The 18,758-nt window shown below is 39.5% G+C and overlaps 1 pseudogene; it reads right to left on the reverse strand.

Annotated features, from left to right (window-relative positions):
- Nucleotides 1-286: 286 nt before the first annotated feature.
- Nucleotides 287-18,758, reverse strand: part of LOC131732197 (transcription factor 7-like 2) — a 41,332-nt pseudogene continuing 22,860 nt past the window's right edge.

The following is an 18,758-nucleotide window of genomic DNA, read 5'->3' on the forward strand; positions in this document are numbered from 1 at the left end:
CACATGTGTACATGTCCTTCAAAAGGAAGAGGCAAAAGCTTAAGAATAAAACTACATTCACATCTTAGAAACATGTCCATTAAGGTTTCAATATCAAATATTTAATGTTCAGTTCATATTTTCTATTTAAATGTTAGGAATATTAACTGGGAGGTTAAACTACTTAAATTATTATTATTTTTTTTAATCTGTACTTAATAAATATAATACATTTATACAGCAGTTAAAATGCAGATTTAAAAAAACAAAACAAAACAAAACAAAAAAACACACATTTCATTTTAAAACCAGCTACAAGATACTTTGAATTAAATTCTCACCAACTGAAATTGGTGAAGACTCAGATCTCCCTGTCCTGGGAATTCCAAGCAGAAGGGGCCCTGAAATGCAAAGTATGTCCCGAGTCACTTGATTGTAAACATACATTATCCACCAAGGATATGTAAGCAAAATATGTACAGCAAAATTTAACAGCCTTATTTTATTTTTGGTATTCTAGGACTCCTATGAGAATATGTACCATGAAATAAACACATACATCTTGTATACAGGGTGATTCAGAATTCACTTGGCTTTACCAGTGCATGGATAAAGCAGGTAGCAATGGAAGAACAGGGTGACAAATCATAGAGGGCGCAGTTGAGCGCTGTTGTGGTAACACTGAACACACATTGAAATGCTGTGACAGAGCCCCCTATGATGCACTATCTAAAACATACTCTTACCCATGGTCTACTGTTAATATTTCCAGTGCATACAGTATTTTCCCTGCAGCATATCCATGAACTGGCAGAGTCATGTTACTTTTGAAATGCATTTTATATATATATATATATATATATATATATATATATATATATATATATATATATATATATATATAAATACAGTAGCTACATTTTCCATAAACAAATAAATGTTAACACATTTAGAACTGTCAATTTAGCTCTGCAAGTAGAAGTACAGTAGTGAAAATGAGTCTACTGTCATGGGAGCAGATTCCAATGTGATGAGGAAAGCAGGTTCAGTAAACAATGCATATTGCATTTACTGGTAACAGTTATCGGTAGCATTATCAGTATGTCCTGACCTTGCACACATACAGCATGCACACAACTGCCACTTACACAAACTAAGATAAACATAAAACATAACTAACGAAGTCTGTCATACATACAGTTTTATTATTATATTTATTTTAATACACAGTACAGCAATCCCACACATGCCTTCATTATCTTAAAATATTAACATGACAAAAAAAAAAAAAAAGAACCAAAGTCCAGCCTGTCTAATTAAACTGCAGCAAATCATCACACTGGTAAACACTGAAACACAGTGAACACCAGGATATCAGCAGCGAGTCACACAGAAGGTGGTAGAAGGCGCATGCTGGACTAAATTTCTGGTTGGCTATCAGTAAAGTGCAACAGTTTTTGTTTTTCTTTAAGTTCAAGAGGTCATGTACTGCACTACTAACAGTTGGTTTAGTGCTGCGTGGGGAGCCTAGACTGAGGCACCCGTTAATGTTCAAAATCACACAAGAGAGTTCACTACCTCAGTGCTATTGTCTAAATGTGCTGGTGTTCTATTCTTAGCATCATACATGCTTTTAAATAGAAGAAATACATTACAAGGTAGTTTACCCTACACTTATTTAAACTACTTGAAGGTTTCTTTCTTAATAAAAGTACAGTGTCAAGTGATGGCAAACCAGATTGACGTGCACATGAAGAGCTTAGTTCATGTGTGCGACTGTTTGTTCTGTTCTGACACTATTACACTCTATGTTGGCCACTCGAAGATTCCATCTTTGCAGCACACACAAGATAAATGTTTTTTTTTTTTTTTCTTTCTGCCACAAGACACAAGACAAGCTTGCTTGGTAATAGCCACATTAAAACAATGACCTTTAAACCACTTGATTACCTTTAAGGTCTCAAAGGTCTCCCTGCATACTGCTGGTCACATTCCGTTACTTATGCAGGCCGAATTATAATTTTCCTGCAAAGCACAACGCTGCATTTCACTATCAATTTGGAAGCTCAGTTGGGGTTTGGTTGAACTGGGCAGGAAACAGTTAACATTCCAATCTCCCCTGCTGCCCCTGAAAACAATGGAGACATTGTCCAGCGAACACGACTCCCAGGGAATGACACTTCTTGTTTATGCCCCAGTTCCCAGCCTGTCAATGTTAACGACCATCGTTAAATCGCGAGCCACTCCAACGCAGGCTGAGGTGCTCTGGAAAAGCTATACAATTTTAAGGTCCTGGTATCTGTTTCCAGATTTAAAATCCAACACAGCAGCAGCAGCAGCCAGCGCAGGGAAAGAGTCCTGCAACAATGTATTACAGATGTGCGGTAACATCCCCACCCTTCTCTCATTTCATTTTCATCCACTTTATTTCTTCTTAAAGTGTGTTTAACCAAAACTATTATAATCTTACATCTTATTTGCTTTACTGACATTGACAACAGTCCCCCTTTATTATTGTGAACAGTTCTTGGTTATTCATTATTTGTTGGTTATTTATTAATGTATTTATTTGAACGTTAATTGAGGATATTAAAAACCCCGGTATCTGTGCTGCAGGTCTGACTGCAGCTACACTGGAGCAGAGAAGCGAGACTGATCGACAACACATGAAGTTATCAGGCAGGAAGGAGGCAGCAGCAACACTCAATCCAGCCTGCAGTGTACTTACAACACAAAATATCTTCAACAATTAAAAAAAAAAAAAATTAAAAAGTGATAACATTGCTAGTTCTAATGAGGCAAAACACTAGGATTTTAAAAACTTGGGACTGTAATGTTTTTAACACGTACAGGCACAAGCATTCACATTTCCAAAACTTGCCATTTGTTAGAAGATGTCAAACCTGTTTACACCTCTACGGTCTAAAATATAAACAGCTAACCTCCTGCAGGAAGTGCTATTCTCCATTAGCAGTAAGTGCCGTGGATAGGTCACACTCTATCTTAATGCTCTGGAACGCACCCCACCATATTGAGAGAGGATTTACTGTTGAATAGCGGGAATCATGCTGTCATGCTGGATCATATCATTCTCTTCACGGAGGTCTTCTGCTATCTGAGGCACCAGTAAAGAGTGCATCTAAATTCCAGCACAGTGTTCCACGGATGTTCCATATCAGAACTAGAACTCTTTCTGCGTATCTGTCACCAGTTCCAGTCGACCATTGCAATGTGATCTTGGTGTGGCACACTGTTACAGAAGGTTCGAGATTAACAGAATGCATTCACACTTCACTAGGTAAATGTATAGTAAATATTCAATAGGGGTTGCTACAAACCAATTCAAAAGTTTCTATAACCAGACTTATGAGCAAAATAACGATAGTTTATCTTGAGTTTTTATTGTGGGGAAATCGAGATCGTGTGCTTTTAAATTATGGACTTTGCAAAACACAATTCTTTTTTTTTTTGTTCTGGCTTTACATGTGTTTCCAATAATTGCAGTTTCACAATATGTTGGGCCCTTTACTACTTGTAAATACTGCAAAAACCACCTTTCGTGAAAGTAATTTAGCTGCGACAACAGTAAACTTAAAAACAGTCAGTAAAAGGCTTTTAAAAGTTGCCTTCGTCCCTGTCCATGCCTCTCACTAACCCAGTTAGAAGTCTCTTATTCATTTAACTCACTTGAACTTGGGAATGCAGCTGTCCCTTATCACTCCACTTCAGATTCACTTTCCTAACTCTAGGGGTTAAAGGGGGTCTCATCCCATGAAAGGGAGGGGGATGGGACACACACACACACACACACACAGTCTTCGTATGCAATAAAAAGATGTTTAAAAATACTACCTTTCCTATAGCGAGAGTAACGCTGTACTACCACACCAATTACAATTCAAATTGTGTACACTTACTGTATAACAAGACAAGGAAACATACAGTATTTGATTTCCATAACAAAAATATACTGCATCACAAAATCTAGGCAGGCAAAGCAGAAAATGGAAACAGTACTATAAACACAAAACAGACAGTAGGAGGCATAGTAATGGTATACCTGACACAACACAATATCTGAACAGATGCTACAGACAACCTACAGAAGCTCCAGAACTACCGGATTGTGTAAAGGCACCACACAGGGGTCGTACAGTTATCATTAAGGCAAAAGTGTGTGGTGGGGGGTGGGGGGTGGGGGGGTGTTGACTCAGGCAGGGGCGAAATTACAGCCATTATTAACATTAGGTAGATAGACTGCGTTTACAATTCGGCATGCTTAAAATCCAAAAGGTAGAGTAAATCAAGAAGTGCAGGTAACATATTTATTGAGTGGTGAAATACAATTCAAAAGTTGCTGCAGTATGTCCACTGTTTTGTCATGTGAAGTATTTTCACAAAACAAACATTAAAATGTAAAGCCACAGTGGAATTTTCAGTCCACTAAAATAAATGGCTTTACATAATCTCTGCAAGTAAGAAATTGCAGTGTCCAGTGTGAAAACACAACACGAAATAATACATTAACGTGCATCCAAAGTAGCACTCGAGCATCAAGAAGTAGCACTACAGCATTAAAATGTTCAATTAAAAAAAATGCTCTTGCAGTGTCTAAAAACAAATATGGATTGTAGTGTAACAGGAAAGAGTAATCAATCAGACTGCAGAGTCTGTATCATCTGATCCGAAACCACCAAACTCCACGTCTTCTTCATCTGAACCTTCATCACTGATGGTGCATGCAATTATCTGAATCATTAATGCACAGAGCAACTACTTCTAGGCAGGTTTTTTCACATGACCCGTGATATTTCCCCTCAGGCATTATTTGCGCATGGCTATTAAAAAACAGAAAATAATGGTGAAAATTTAACTTTGAGCTAAAGTTTTGGGGGGGTCGTTCAAACAGGGGCGTTGATTCGGCAGAATGTGGTACTTCTATTATGCTGAGACTCAGAATAAATAAATGAGGGTTACAGAGTCTATTAACCTGTCATTAAAAGAACAAATTGCTACTGTAAACAGGAAATGAGCAATTTTTATAATATAAAAAGAGACCTAAACACTGTATGACCCTCACTATTGTTACCACATTCAGGATATAAATAATACTGTATTATAATTTTTGAACCATATTTGTATTTTCTATTGAGATTATTTTCAACCACATTGCGTTCAGCAGGAAAAATAAGCAGGAAACAGATCATTATTTTACTTTGTAACTGTTACACATTTAATAGACTCCCACAGATTAAGTAGCTTTTTCTTTTTTTTTTTTTTTTTTTTTTTAAACAATAATGCTTTGAGTTAATGGGCTTGATGAATTGAAACTATTTACTGTGCTATTCACGAAGACTAATTTAAAATCAGGGACAACAAAACTAAAACTGCTTTAAAAACTATAAAACACTGCCTTTATATTTTTGGTACAAAGCACAGACATTTTAGAAATGTTTCTGCATAATCACAGACAAGCAGGACAGCTACTCCCAGGTGTCACTGAGATAATCTGTGCTTTAAGCATGTAGTACGAATCAGTGACATTTCAGGGATCTGATTTATGTGCAGGTAGTAAAACATTTTAATTGGGCTCCACTGCTGCTCTATACAACCTCTGTGCTAAATTCACCCCTGCTTTCTGACCCTGCTTATTAGGGTGTTAACAATATGATTACAGGCAGCGTCTGTCCACATGCAGGGAAACATGAACCACAAACTATGTCTTGCACCCAACTTTTCAGATTCACACGAACTTGGCATCCAACGACGAGAGGGAAAAGGCTAAGAAAGCATGTAAGACTGGCATTAGGACTTGACATCTCGCCAGAACAGGATTACACTGAGCGTCTCCTTTCAGCGCCACGAGGCACCTTGCTAGGCATTCGTTTTAAACACTGGCAGCTAAAGCTGAGCCGAACCCACTATGTTAAACAGGAAATAAACATTCCAGAAAGTCCCATATTTCATCACCATAATGAGTGTGGGCTACCAGGTTTGACATCTAATTACCTGGCTCACTTGGAAGAAAGTTTGCCTTATTTGGGCAGCCACAGTGTATGTGCCATGCACAGGATAAATGAAGAAGACTGAAAAGGATTCAAAATGTTCTGTATTGAATAACACCTAGCATTACTATCAAACAGAAAGAAAAGCTGAAAGTGAGGGGCTGGCATGAGTCACTTACAACGATGTGTGCTGGAGATGGGGACCTGGCATCCTTAAGAGCTTGCCTACTTTGTAGGCTTCCTGCTTGAACATCAAGTAAGGGCCATTTCATCTGGAGGTACTGAATGGTGAAAGGGACAAAAATGGGAAAAAAAACAATGTTATGCAATGTTAACAATGCAGAAAACAAACAAACAAAAAAAAATGATCACATGACAAAAGTAGCACTTTAACCAAATATAGAAATCAATGATACTATGTATGAAGTCTTGGGGTGAACTGAGAAAACATAAACATGGTCTGAAAAGTTAAAAAATGCTGCTCAAATCCAGTGACAAGGAGGCTTCTGTTTCAAACCACACTGTAGATAAATACACTTTGGGCACCACGTTCAACACTCCTGTGGGCCCTCTGGCTAACATGCATAAATAAATTCAACAGCTCAAAAAGCTAGATTAAAAAAAAAAAAAATACAGTTTTTACAAACACTTGAGTGAATGAGTGACTACTGTACGTTATCTGGTGCTTGCACACCTGTATTTAAATATAATGGTACTTGTACATAGTTAAAGTGTACTTATAATATGCTATGGTCATAATACAGGCTCCACAATTTATCAGCAGCACAATATCCTTGAGGGCAAAAACCCACAGAATTCCGTTAAGCAACTCGGATGACATTAGGCATCATTTTTACCAGGAGTCTCAACAGCTTTCTATTTGTGCTTCATATCTACAGAGAGGCGATGGCGATTCAGCTGCACAAAAGAAAACTATTTCATCTTTAGATAGTATGGGTACAGGCAACAATATGGAGCAGGGCTGCACAGTTCCAGTCATCAAGGCTGGTGCCTCCTGGATCCTGTTACACCTGCACCACGAATTACTCAACTGAACCAATTCAACTTCCTTACAAGTCTTATCAGCGAATTAGTTAACGATAACTATAAAACCCGGAGGACTTCAGCCCTAAAGGACTGGATTCATGTGCAGCAATATAGACACATGAGTCATACTTCATAACTGAGTTCAGTTACAACCTTTCAAGCTTTAGTTTAAGTGCGACTGGCCCTCTCTGCAGGCTACCTGGCCTGCATATCTCTGGGTGTCTGCAAGTCAACAGACAGAATTCTGTAACACCTACTGTATCTTTTTCTATTCACTTGGGTCAGGACAGAATCAGCTCTTGTAGCAGGCTGTTGGTTGGAGGAAATGAGCCTCAGCCCTACTGCTGAGAGAGCTAACTCAACCCAGATGTCCTCGGGAAAGCATAAAGAGCTACGTCGTGGTAGCCACCTCTAAACAACTCCCGCACAATGGAGACGCCAGATAACTGCTATAGAGCCATGCTTAGAGGCACAGCAGCGCTGCTGTTAAGGTGGAAAGTCTATAAAAGCAGGATTAAATAGGAAGAATGTCTGTGGACGCAGGGTAATACAGAAAAATGAAGCCTGTAAAGTTATTGTAAAGCGTTTTGGGGAAAGAGAAGATAGAGGGACCTACCAGGGACAAGGTTCTATTTTTATAGGAACACATACATCAAGTTAGGGTCCATGTTGTAAGCCTGCATTTTATATGTCAAAGGTTATAAAAACAAGTACACTTAAAAAGTGTATGAGCTCATTAAAACTGCTTTAGAATTAATACAATTGGATGTCCAACAACTAAACTACAGTACTACAGACATCTATCTAAACTTTATTTTTAAAAATGTGTTTATTGTCCAAGATCTAATCTAATGCTGATCTAATGTTTAGCTACAGACAGACCACCTTAAATCTTAAAAGGCTGGGAGTGTTTGCTAGGGAAATTGCATGATTTATGACTTAATTCTGTGGAATATGTTTGGCTAAGAGCATTTACAAGCTCGAATAAACAATTCGTGATAATGTATAAGGGAACTATTAAAATACCTGCACAGAGTTAATCATCGCCTAATAAGGCCATGTGGTTTCGGTGAAAACATTTAGTACTGACAAAAAAAATAAAAAAATAAAACCCTTTTGCAAGCCATGCTATTTTGCCAGAATAATTCTGTGGCCATGCTATAAAACACAATAAATGCATTACATGAAGAATTCTGAGCCTATAGCACAAGAAATTAATAAGCAAGCGAAAAATATACAAAACAGATCACCCCAGATGACTCAGTAACGTCGGACATGGTATGTCAGTTTACCTGTTGCAAACTGCAGACATTTACAAGGCAGTAAAATTGAAATGGCACCCATTCATTTTTTATTATGGGGAAAAAAAAGCGCTCATGGACTGCAATGAAGAAATTCAGAGAAGAACTAAAATTGCAACTTCGAATTGGGACCCACTGATTCACCACTGAAAAATGTCTCCTAGGGGGAGATGTTGATAGTGGAGCAAACACAAGACACTTCAGACTTTAATAGCTAAATTATTTTTAATTGCAAATTACATGGACTTTAATAATTCAGTCCACAGGAACCCCTTCGGTCTAAGAAAATGAGTGTAATGAGCACAGCTCTTCCTATGAGCTCAAGCACACCCCAGGGGTGTGGGTGATTCAGCAGTCTTACAGCAAGTCCGAATCAACAAAGCACGCACTGGGGAGATTACGGTCATGGCTATTACTGCAGAGGGGGGTTCTTGGTGCACATTTCAGGTTATCAATTTACTATCAGTGGGGAGTCATACAAAAAGGGTTTAAGGCCGATACAACAGCTTGGTGAACCCATCTTTTCCGACAATGAGTTCCTGAAATAAGGGGTAAACAGTGACGAAGGACAAAGTCATTGAACTAGATAATGGGAGCAGTAGTGTTGAGAGGCCCTAGTCACAAGAGAGAAACACATTCAGAAGTAAAAATAATAATATAAGCAGCACTACTGAAGCTCTGTCTGAAAGGGTTTGTTTTATATCTTTTTTTTAATGATTTGAAGAAACAAAACACATAAAACAAACAAATACATAAGTGTGGTTTTGTTGCTGAGAAGCCCAGTGGCTTGAGAGGTTACAAGCTTGACATGCTGTCGGAGGTTAACCTGGAAATATACTAGGCAGCATCCATCTAATGGACCATACTTCACCTCCAATATAAAACCCTGGCCCTGTCTTCTGTAGATAATGAAGACCATGTGCTAGTTCCCAACCATAACATGGGGACAGGGTCTCACTGGAGCATGCTTGCTGCTCAAAGGACTTCTTTGTATAAAAGCCTGGGTATTAAATGAACCAAATGGTGTTCTTCATAATTGAATTGCTACTAATGAGGTCTTAAGAGTTCTTAAACTGAAAGAACTCGCATGGTCAGTAAAGGAACCACAGTATGTTTATGGAGAACATTATTAGATTTTATACAAGTTTATTAGATTTTCTGAAAGCTGAAGACTGGGCTGTCTGAACACAATGGAGTGCAATCAGCCTGAAGGTCAAGCTAGACCAAGCCCTAAAAGCCTCTTAGGAAACAAAGCAAACAGTGGGCTGCAGGAATTTAAAATAGAATTCCAAAAACATGGATACAAGGTTTACTGCAATTGTGTGTGCTTATAAAGAAAGGCGATCAATTGAGTCATGGGGATGTTGCAACTGTGAGTAAAATGTGTACAAGTAACGGGTCTCTTTTCACCCATGGCTCCCATTCCTTCTCCCACTTAAACCCAGCTACTGTATAACCTTTGCTCCTTGAAAGCCACTTGCGTGCTTTCACAATACAAATAGCGCCAAAGATATCTACTACATTACTGTATCTGTCTACTGTACATAGACACCATTACTGTAGGGAAAATATTTAGGAATTTCTCATATACACCAAAAGTACTGTTTTTTTTGTTTTTTTCCTACTACTAACATGGCTTGTACATGTGTGTTTTTTTATATTGTAACACATAGACATTGTTTCATTGAAAAAAGAAAAACAGAAACCCTTTATGAAAGGACCTGGAAGACTATACAGCCTGACCACCCAGCGAGAGACCAATTCCAAAAAGACAAACAGTCAAAATCCAACAAAGGAAACGGATACATTTACATTCCGAAACCATTAGGGCCAACTGTTAGGTGCAGTATTTGCAAGTTAAAAAAAAAAAACACATTCAAATGTTGAAGCGGTTATATACTAGACTAGGAAGGACAACAACCATTGGAATCATTACACGAACAAGAACAGACATCACTGTAATAAGTCTCACACGTGATAAAACTGTAGAAATGTCACTAGAAAACCGTTTTCAGATTATATGATAATGTAAGTTCTGTCTGTTTTAGAGAGCTTTCTAAACTATGTCAAAGTCTCCTACTTTATATATTCATTCTCAATCATATAACAATTGAAAATGTAAATATTTCCTTTTTGCAATGTGTGGGATGGGATCCACAAACACAGCCAGCCCTTTAAATCGGGTTTCACACCTGCTTGTTTCGTTTCTTAACCTTGGGACCTGAGAAAAAAATCTCCCACTGGTGCCTGCTTTCTTTCAGCATCAAAAATGGATGTCAAATTACACAGTAACACCACATAAAAATGCATTTGTTTTGGTTTCCAATGGCTAGAATGACGAGCTCTCTGCCTAAATGCAGTTCCAGACCATATATATATACGTGTTTCCCTTTCAAGTACGAAATGTAACCATTACCTCGTGGGTTTTAATCCTTTGATACCGCCTAACCTGAATAGATATTCCAAAGCTGCACGTAGTGCCAGTGATGCAGCCTCGCCCGCCCCCGAGGGCATAAAAGAGACTGATGACACTCAAAACGTCATCCTTTAACCGCCTGAGAGAGAGAGAGAGATCTACGAGCAGATAAGGGACACAGTGTTATATCTGATTGTTCGCTTGTGTTTATCACTTATTGTGATTGTTTTTATGTGTTTTAGTAAAAATTACTTCACGTACTGTGCACTCAGCTGTGATTGTTCGTTAGTCCCTCAGCGGCCTTGTGCTCCGTGTGAAGCCAGCAGCTCCGCTGCTCCTTCCCCGGGATCCAACGCCTTAAGCCAACTACTGGTGCTCTCTCGTAAGCTGCTAGCTTCGGTTAATGTGGAAAATAAAAAAATGTGCGCTGGGTCAGTCTGCTTGCAGTTTTTCCCACAGTCTCTGTACCACATTGAGATCTGCTTGCAGAGTTAGTGTGAAGAATGTTAGGGCTCTAGCAGTAGGCTTTCCTTGGGTTTCAATTTGTTGGTTAGTCAAAAAGCATTATAGGTGGGCATCCCTATCTCGCTCCCGTGGTAACTGTAGGTCCCAGACCCAATCCCGTTCTCGCTGGTACTTTGTACAACGAACGAGGTTACCCTTCCGATGCACTAGCAGTTGTTGGGCTCACCTCTGCTTCGGGTCTGACTGCTTGCAGTCCTTCCTGCAGGGTCTCTGGTCTCTGCTTGCAGTACCATTGCGAAGGCTGTCACGGCCTTAGGTCTGTGTTGTGTTATACAGATGGGCATCCCAGGATATTGCTTCTTCAGTAACTGTAGTTACCATTACCTTGTTCACTGTTCTTAGTGAACAAGGTAATGGTAGTGGACCGGGGTCTGCACCGTACCATACCGTGTGCACTGCACTTGTGCCATGTATCACGCAGCTCTGTAGAGTGTTCTCCGTCCTTTCCACCTGGACAAGGCTCCCCTCCTTCTTCCGCTCAGAAAGAGAGAGCTGTATCCTCTTATGAGAGCTCTGTGTCTAGTGAAAGTAGGAGAACATCACATAGGATGTGGTCCTCCTCATCTTCTCCTTCCCCCTCCCCTTCTTTGGTTTCTTCTCCTCCTTAGAAGAGGAGGAGAAAGAGCCACCGGTCTCATACATCGGAGAGCTCAGAGCAGCTGGATAAGCTCTGGGAGGCGGTCTCCCAGCAGGGAAACATGTTAGCGGAGCTGTTGCACGACCGCACCACTACACCTGCTCCCTCTGCACAATTACAGTCGTAGGGAGTAGTACAGTGTTACCAGGAGACAGGTTGTTACCACAGATGCATCCAGCCTTGGCTGGGGCGCCGTGTGGAACGGTAGGGGAGAGCAAGGAGTACGGAGACCCCCATGGTAGGGTCTCCATATAAATATTCTGGAACTGCAGGCAGTGTTTCCAGCCTTGAAAAATGTTTTACAGGAGGTTCAGGGCAGACATGTGCTTGTCCAGACGGACAACACTACTGTGGTGGCATACCTAAACCACCAAGGCGGCCTCAGGTCCCCCGTCAGCGGTCCCACAGTCCCCAGTGCCTCAGAATGGAGGCTTCACCCAGAAGTGGTGAGTCTCATTTGGTAACAGTTCAGGAGAGCACAGGTCGACCTGTTTGCTTCCCAAGAATCGACCCATTGTTCCCTTTGGTTCTCAATAACGGCAGCCGGGGACCCGCTGGCAATAGATGCCTTGAAACACCAGTGGCGGAGGCAGCTTCTGTACATTTTTCCTCCACTCCCACTAATGTTAGATTATTATCATAACCCTGGTATGCTGTCCTTGGAAGTTGACAAAAGACAACAAGCTTATAAAGCATGAAATGTGTGCTTGGAAAATGAAATTAAGCAAATCTTAAAATGACACCCCCAGAAACTGAAAAGGGGGGCATCGCACTACTAAAGTTGGCTTATATAACCTTCCTTTGCACAATAACTGAGAAACGTTCTGCATAAATGAGGAAGCAACTGTTTTACCCTCATCTACGGAACTGACAAGACAACAAGGGAAGTACGTTTCCTTTTATAAGACTGACAAAACAAATTCAAGCACTTTCAGGCACACAATGTACAGATCTCCGAAATACTCTGCAAAATAAAAAAAATAAAAAAATATTTTTGAATCTGCTGGTTGAAATAGTAAATGCTATTTTTCAGCTGCCCCAAAAAAGGCAATTATATTCCCCCCCATGCAATCTCTCCCTACGATCCTCAAGATACTGAGGAGCAGTGGTGACTGGCTTGCATTCCTCTAGTATTTGTACATGTAATAATATTCCTAATATCTATGAAACCTTGCATTCAATTTCCAAACACCACAAGTCGTCACGTGAGCCCAGCTAAAAGATAAAGGCCAGATGCCACCCAGTGTCTGTCAATCAATATTGAAATGATCTACAGAGTGGGGCACTGAAAAGTGCAGATGCAGTGACAAGTACTTCATCTACTTCAACTTGGCACAGCAAATGTTCGAAAACACTAATCCTTGCTGCTTGCGAGTTTGCCAAGTAGCAGAAAGGCTGGCTGGGTGCTGATGCAATTACATTTGGCAAGTGATGGGTTAAATTGAGGTTCAAGTCAGCCTGACCTTCTGTGCCTCAGACTCCTCCCTTGAATGCAGCCAGCTACCTCAAGCAAAGAACCTCCTTGTCACTCAAGTATCACTTTGTTGTAACAAATTACTCCAAGTACCTTCCAAATCCCTCCTAGAGAGCAGCGAAATAAACACTGCCTCCCAGAATTTAGGACCAGTTGTTCCCTCTCATAATCCTACTCTCATCCTGGCTTCCACACAGGGCTAGGTCTGTCAGGCCTGCTCAGCCAGCCCATCCCCCAGCCCTCCCCAACACAAGCTGACTGTCTTAAATTATGAAGTGAAAGACAAGGGGCTCCTCTAAATCCTTACACAGTGTTGAACGATCTTAACCCACTTGTGGATCTCGCTGGGGGAGACGAGGAGGGTACCTTCCTCAGATAACAGTACACCGCCTTCAATGAATCTGCATTGTGCGGAGCACAAGAGGAAGGGCGGCCAGCGATGCCACAGATTGCGGTTACACCAGGTGTCTGTCGGTTTGAACAGTTTAAACTTTTATAGGGGTCAACCTGGGTTACAGAGAAATTGTAGCCACTTTCAGGAAAAAAAAAACAAAACTTCTAACTGTTCTTTATTCCTCTTGTAAAAAATACAACTGATGATGTTTTAGAACTCAGATTTTTTTAAATTGATACACTATTCCCACATTTTGACACACAATACTAAGCGCTAAAGGAAAACCTTAAAACTATTGTTTAATGGTGCCATTTATTGAACATTATTCTGTTTCCAAAACAGTAAGTCAAGTAGTCTTTTCCTCCCAACAAGACATACTGTAAACTGCAGTGTTTTTGTGGGCTGATTTCTAAGGACAGCGAGTAGACTGATGCAAAAGCCTTTATTATTTCTTGTAGTGTTGAAACATCAGAAGTTTTTAATAAGCGGTAAAGTGATGAAGCAACAATGTCCGTTTATTGTTGTTTGACACTTATCAAATTTCTTTTACAAATATAGTACATACATGGGGAAAAAAAAAACACACACACTGGGAAAAAAATGTGGTTCCTTTCAATACCCTTACTCAGCTGATTTTACCTTTATCAAGGCTCTGCTCCACGTTATCTTTTGGCCACATGTAATCAGCTTCAGCATTTGACCCGGACACTGGCTGTCGCCAAATGTAAACAAGCCAAAAAAAAACTAAGTGTTATGTATTCTGAAAACCCAGATTAGCATCAAACGATGTGAAGAATCATTAACATCAAACTTGAATTGATGCTTAAATATAAAAAGAAAAAAAAAAAAAATCATCAAAATCTGGCTTGTAAAGTCAGTGCCTTGTTGCCCAAAATAACATTTGTATCTATGGCAACTTTATTTTTTGTTTGTTTCAATGAAGAGCTTTTGAGGTGACTTAAAACATACCTGTCTAAAACATTAGACCCCCCTGAGACACAACCAACAAATAACGAGCTTGAGACCACAAGAACGCATTCACTAACTTTCATTTTGATTCAAAAGCCCAAAAAGAGATTAAAGAAATAAAATAAAAAAATGTGTCAACAATATTGTTTTCCTAACACTATCACAAGATGAGACACATGTAACCCAGTAGAAGACTTATACTCACTATGTTATAAAACAAAACAAGTATTTCCTGCTCCTGCAGTTGAAATAAAATAGCATGTGAATTGGTTAAATATATCTGTAATGTTTCTATGGACACACACAGTGAATGCAGCTCGCTTTGCCTGCAAAAGCCCGGATGCACAATTCATCAGTAGTTAAACTTGAACCCCCTCCTTCCTGGATCTTTGACCTTTCCTGTGTCACAGGACAGGTTTGTGAGATACAGGAGCTCTCGAAACAAAACTAATGGAAATATAGCCACTAAACGACAGACTTACCAAATAAAAGGGGACTGACCTGTGATGAAAGTGCTTCTCTTTTGATGCATCCCTGAATCTATAAAAATCGAGGAAAGAAACCACAGGAGGTCACTGTCCAAACTATCTCTGCCGGTTCTTACTGAGTTTTAAAACACGTCACCTCATAAAATAAAAACTGCTAATTGAGTTCTGAATACGATATCATTAGGCAACATAAAACCTGGGCTAGAACCAAAGTGGTGGCTCAGAATCAAAGTTTTCTTTAAATGCCTAAATCCAACAACCTGCTTTGGAATTGAAATAGCAGGTTAAATAAAGAAGTGGACCTTAATGTCCACCTGTCTAATGCAATGCCGAGTTGCTAGCCTCTCAATCAGAAAGCACTCCAGCAATGTAAACCATGTGCAGGGGGTGCGATTCTCAAATAGAGCTGCTTTTACAGCCAACATATGGAAACAGAGCTTTGGAGAAAGAAGTGACAGATTTCTAACCCATCTGTGGCAACAAGTCAATATTCAGATGAATTACAGTACAGACGCGTACACAGTGCCTGGATACAGGCTGTGTTCCACCATAGCAACAGTCTCTAGGGACTCCAAGTCAGCCACTGGATCAAGGATTGCGGATTGTAAATTAAGGTTTATTTGGGTTCAAAATACTTGTGGTCATAGGCAGGATATATGTATTTGCCTACTGGGATACAAGGCTTTATCAATTGACAAGTGAAAAGAGTTGTGTGTGTGTTGGGGCATCAATGTCATGCCTAGACTACAGTAACTTGCTAAAATGCTCAGGGTACTTTACTTTATAATCTCACTTGACAGTTGATAATCTCTGTAAAATGCAATTCACACAGCAAAAATCAATTAGAAAACATGACCCCGTCTTGCCAAAACTCAACATCGCGTACATGCAATAGAGTTGTTAATCTAGTTCAAATTTCAAGAGCACAATTTCAAAATCATGTAGGTTTATTAAAGTTTGAAAACTGTAGTGAAATTGACCTATAACACAGGAAGTGATGAGTTACCAGGAAGCAGTGCACGTTTTAATGTAAAGCATTTCATTTGACAAACCTTCAGATATTGATAGTTAAAAAAAAGCCAATTGATTATTCTTTTAAAGACGGAAACCATGAAACGGACTGATGAATATGAGTTGATACACTTGGTTCTGCACTTGGCACTAGGCAATGTCTATCTTGCATTTATGATGACTGTAACCCAATTATTATTATTACAGTACATATTAAATTACTTTATAAACGTGAACTAACCGACCAACCGCACCTCCAAATAAACCCTGTAACTGAAGCAGACCTCCCCTTAATAAGCAAACTATTGATTGTGGTTGTAAAAGAACAAACAGCAATCAAAGGCCATCTTTGAGATTCATTTCTAAAAAGGGAAATACTGTGTAACTCCAGTGTTTTGCGAGTGGCATCACAATTCGCCCCCTCCCCCTCCCAAACACACTACTTAGCAGTCAGAAAGCTTGTTTTCTTTTTGAATAAATATAATGAAAATAAAAATCTGGATGAAACTATAAATGAAGCTACATATTGCTCTTCATAGCTGCTTAGCTTTTTAATACAAGTTATGAGTAAATAAAATAAAATAAAATAAAATAAAATAAAATAACCAAAAGCTCAAAATAGCCAGAGGCGGTCTGCAAGCTGAAAAATAAAAGTGGAACGTGGGAAGGCCTCAGGTTTCTGTGCCTCAGGGCATATCTAAGAGGCTCCAATGAGCCTGTATTTACTCAACAGCCAGAAATGCTTGGGGTTCTGTCTACCGATAGCAAGGGGCACAGGCCACAACACTCCCCCCAAGACTTAACTGTGCCTTACTGAGAAAAACTCTACAGGTTCAAACTTCACAGATTAGAACCGCATCACACGCTACTGCCTTCGTTACCTGAAAACCTTTTCAAATATAACCACGCAGGACTGTTACCAGTGAGATGAAGAAGAGTGGTTTGATACAGCAGCATTAGTACTGTGTGATACACATTCAGATCAAGGATATCAATCTGTATCTGTGTTAATACAACATGTAGTAGGTGTTAACCATGTATTGTATTTGTTCAAATATTACTTGACTTTGCATATATTGTTAGACAGGCCAGACAGCAAGCAGCCTAATGCCAGTACAACAGGCTTTACACACCAATAGCTTTCAGAAGTGACAGTTCATTTAAACTGTGCTATACACCTGAACAGCATTTATACCAAAATCAAAGTCATCTGCTTTCCTGTATATACAAATGCTTCAGAGGGATAGAAGACCAGCATAGTTACCAGGCCGTCCTCACTAAATGACAGTAGGAGAGGTGGACCTTATGGACAGCATATGCAGGGAGTAACTACTGTACATGTAATACTACCAATTACTATGAAGAATCTGGTTTGCAAGCATGCAAGAATGAAATACATTTTTTTTTTTTTTTATTTAATCAAGAAAAGTCCTTCATGAACTTTAGCTTCTGAAGGCACCACACACTGCTTGTGGGCATGAGGAAGTGATACTCTCTGGGTGGGAGGCAGGCAGGGGCACAGAGGTCACAATCCAAACTCTGCTTTCACAAGTGCAGCGAGATATACACAGAAGCACAGCTGTCTTTTTATACTCTCTAATGATTGACGTCACAAAGCAATGGGTTATGGGGGACTGAGCCAAACCAGACTGGATTAACTTCTTGAATGCCAGTTGCTGTGTGTGCTACATAATAATCAGCCAGTACTTGAATTGTTAGTTTTTAATTCATTAATTTATTAAATTAATAGATAAAGATAGCAAGGGATGTGTGTTTGGAGCCGCTTACAAATTCATCACTCTTCTTTGACGCTCCCTCAATCTGCTCACCTCTTAAAACACTGTATACCTCTTTAACTGTGCTCTAAAGTAGATTTACAGGAAAGCCAACCTTTCTCATCTACTAGAAGTATATTTACTTTACAACAAGTTGTGTAGTGAAGCTGTATACAACTAGTCTTACAGTTGAGCATTACTGAACATCTGAGTGCAATAGAAAATCTGAGTGCAATAGATTTGAAGTGCATGAATTACTGTACAACTCACAATGCAGATTTGTATTTAGCAAGATGACAATTTGACAGTTTATTATTAGGAGACACTATTTAATAACTGTTATACATATAAATACACACACACACAAATATATATATAATTCTTATTTACATATGAATGAAATCTAGAGCACCAGGAAGGTTAATGTTTCAGAATAAAATGTGGCTCCAAACTCTCTGTTTTTGTCAGCTGAGGGAAGGCAGTATAGCAAAAAACCTCAGCCAAGCCATCAACTTGAACATTGAACTTCACAGTAGTGGCTGCCTTTCTCAGTCTTCCTTTTGATGTTACCTCCAAAGCAAAAGATCAAAGGCTTGGAGTGTGGTGTGGGGAAGTCCCAGGCTCTTAGCCTGCCAGCCTGTGATATATGCAAAAGTGGAAGCCAAAAAAAAAAAAAAAAAAAAAGAGGAGAGAGAGAGAGACCGAGAGCAAGAAGAGAGAGAGAGAGACAGCATGCT

The sequence above is a fragment of the Acipenser ruthenus genome, unplaced genomic scaffold, assembly GCF_902713425.1.
Source record: "Acipenser ruthenus unplaced genomic scaffold, fAciRut3.2 maternal haplotype, whole genome shotgun sequence".
Taxonomy (NCBI): domain Eukaryota; kingdom Metazoa; phylum Chordata; class Actinopteri; order Acipenseriformes; family Acipenseridae; genus Acipenser; species Acipenser ruthenus.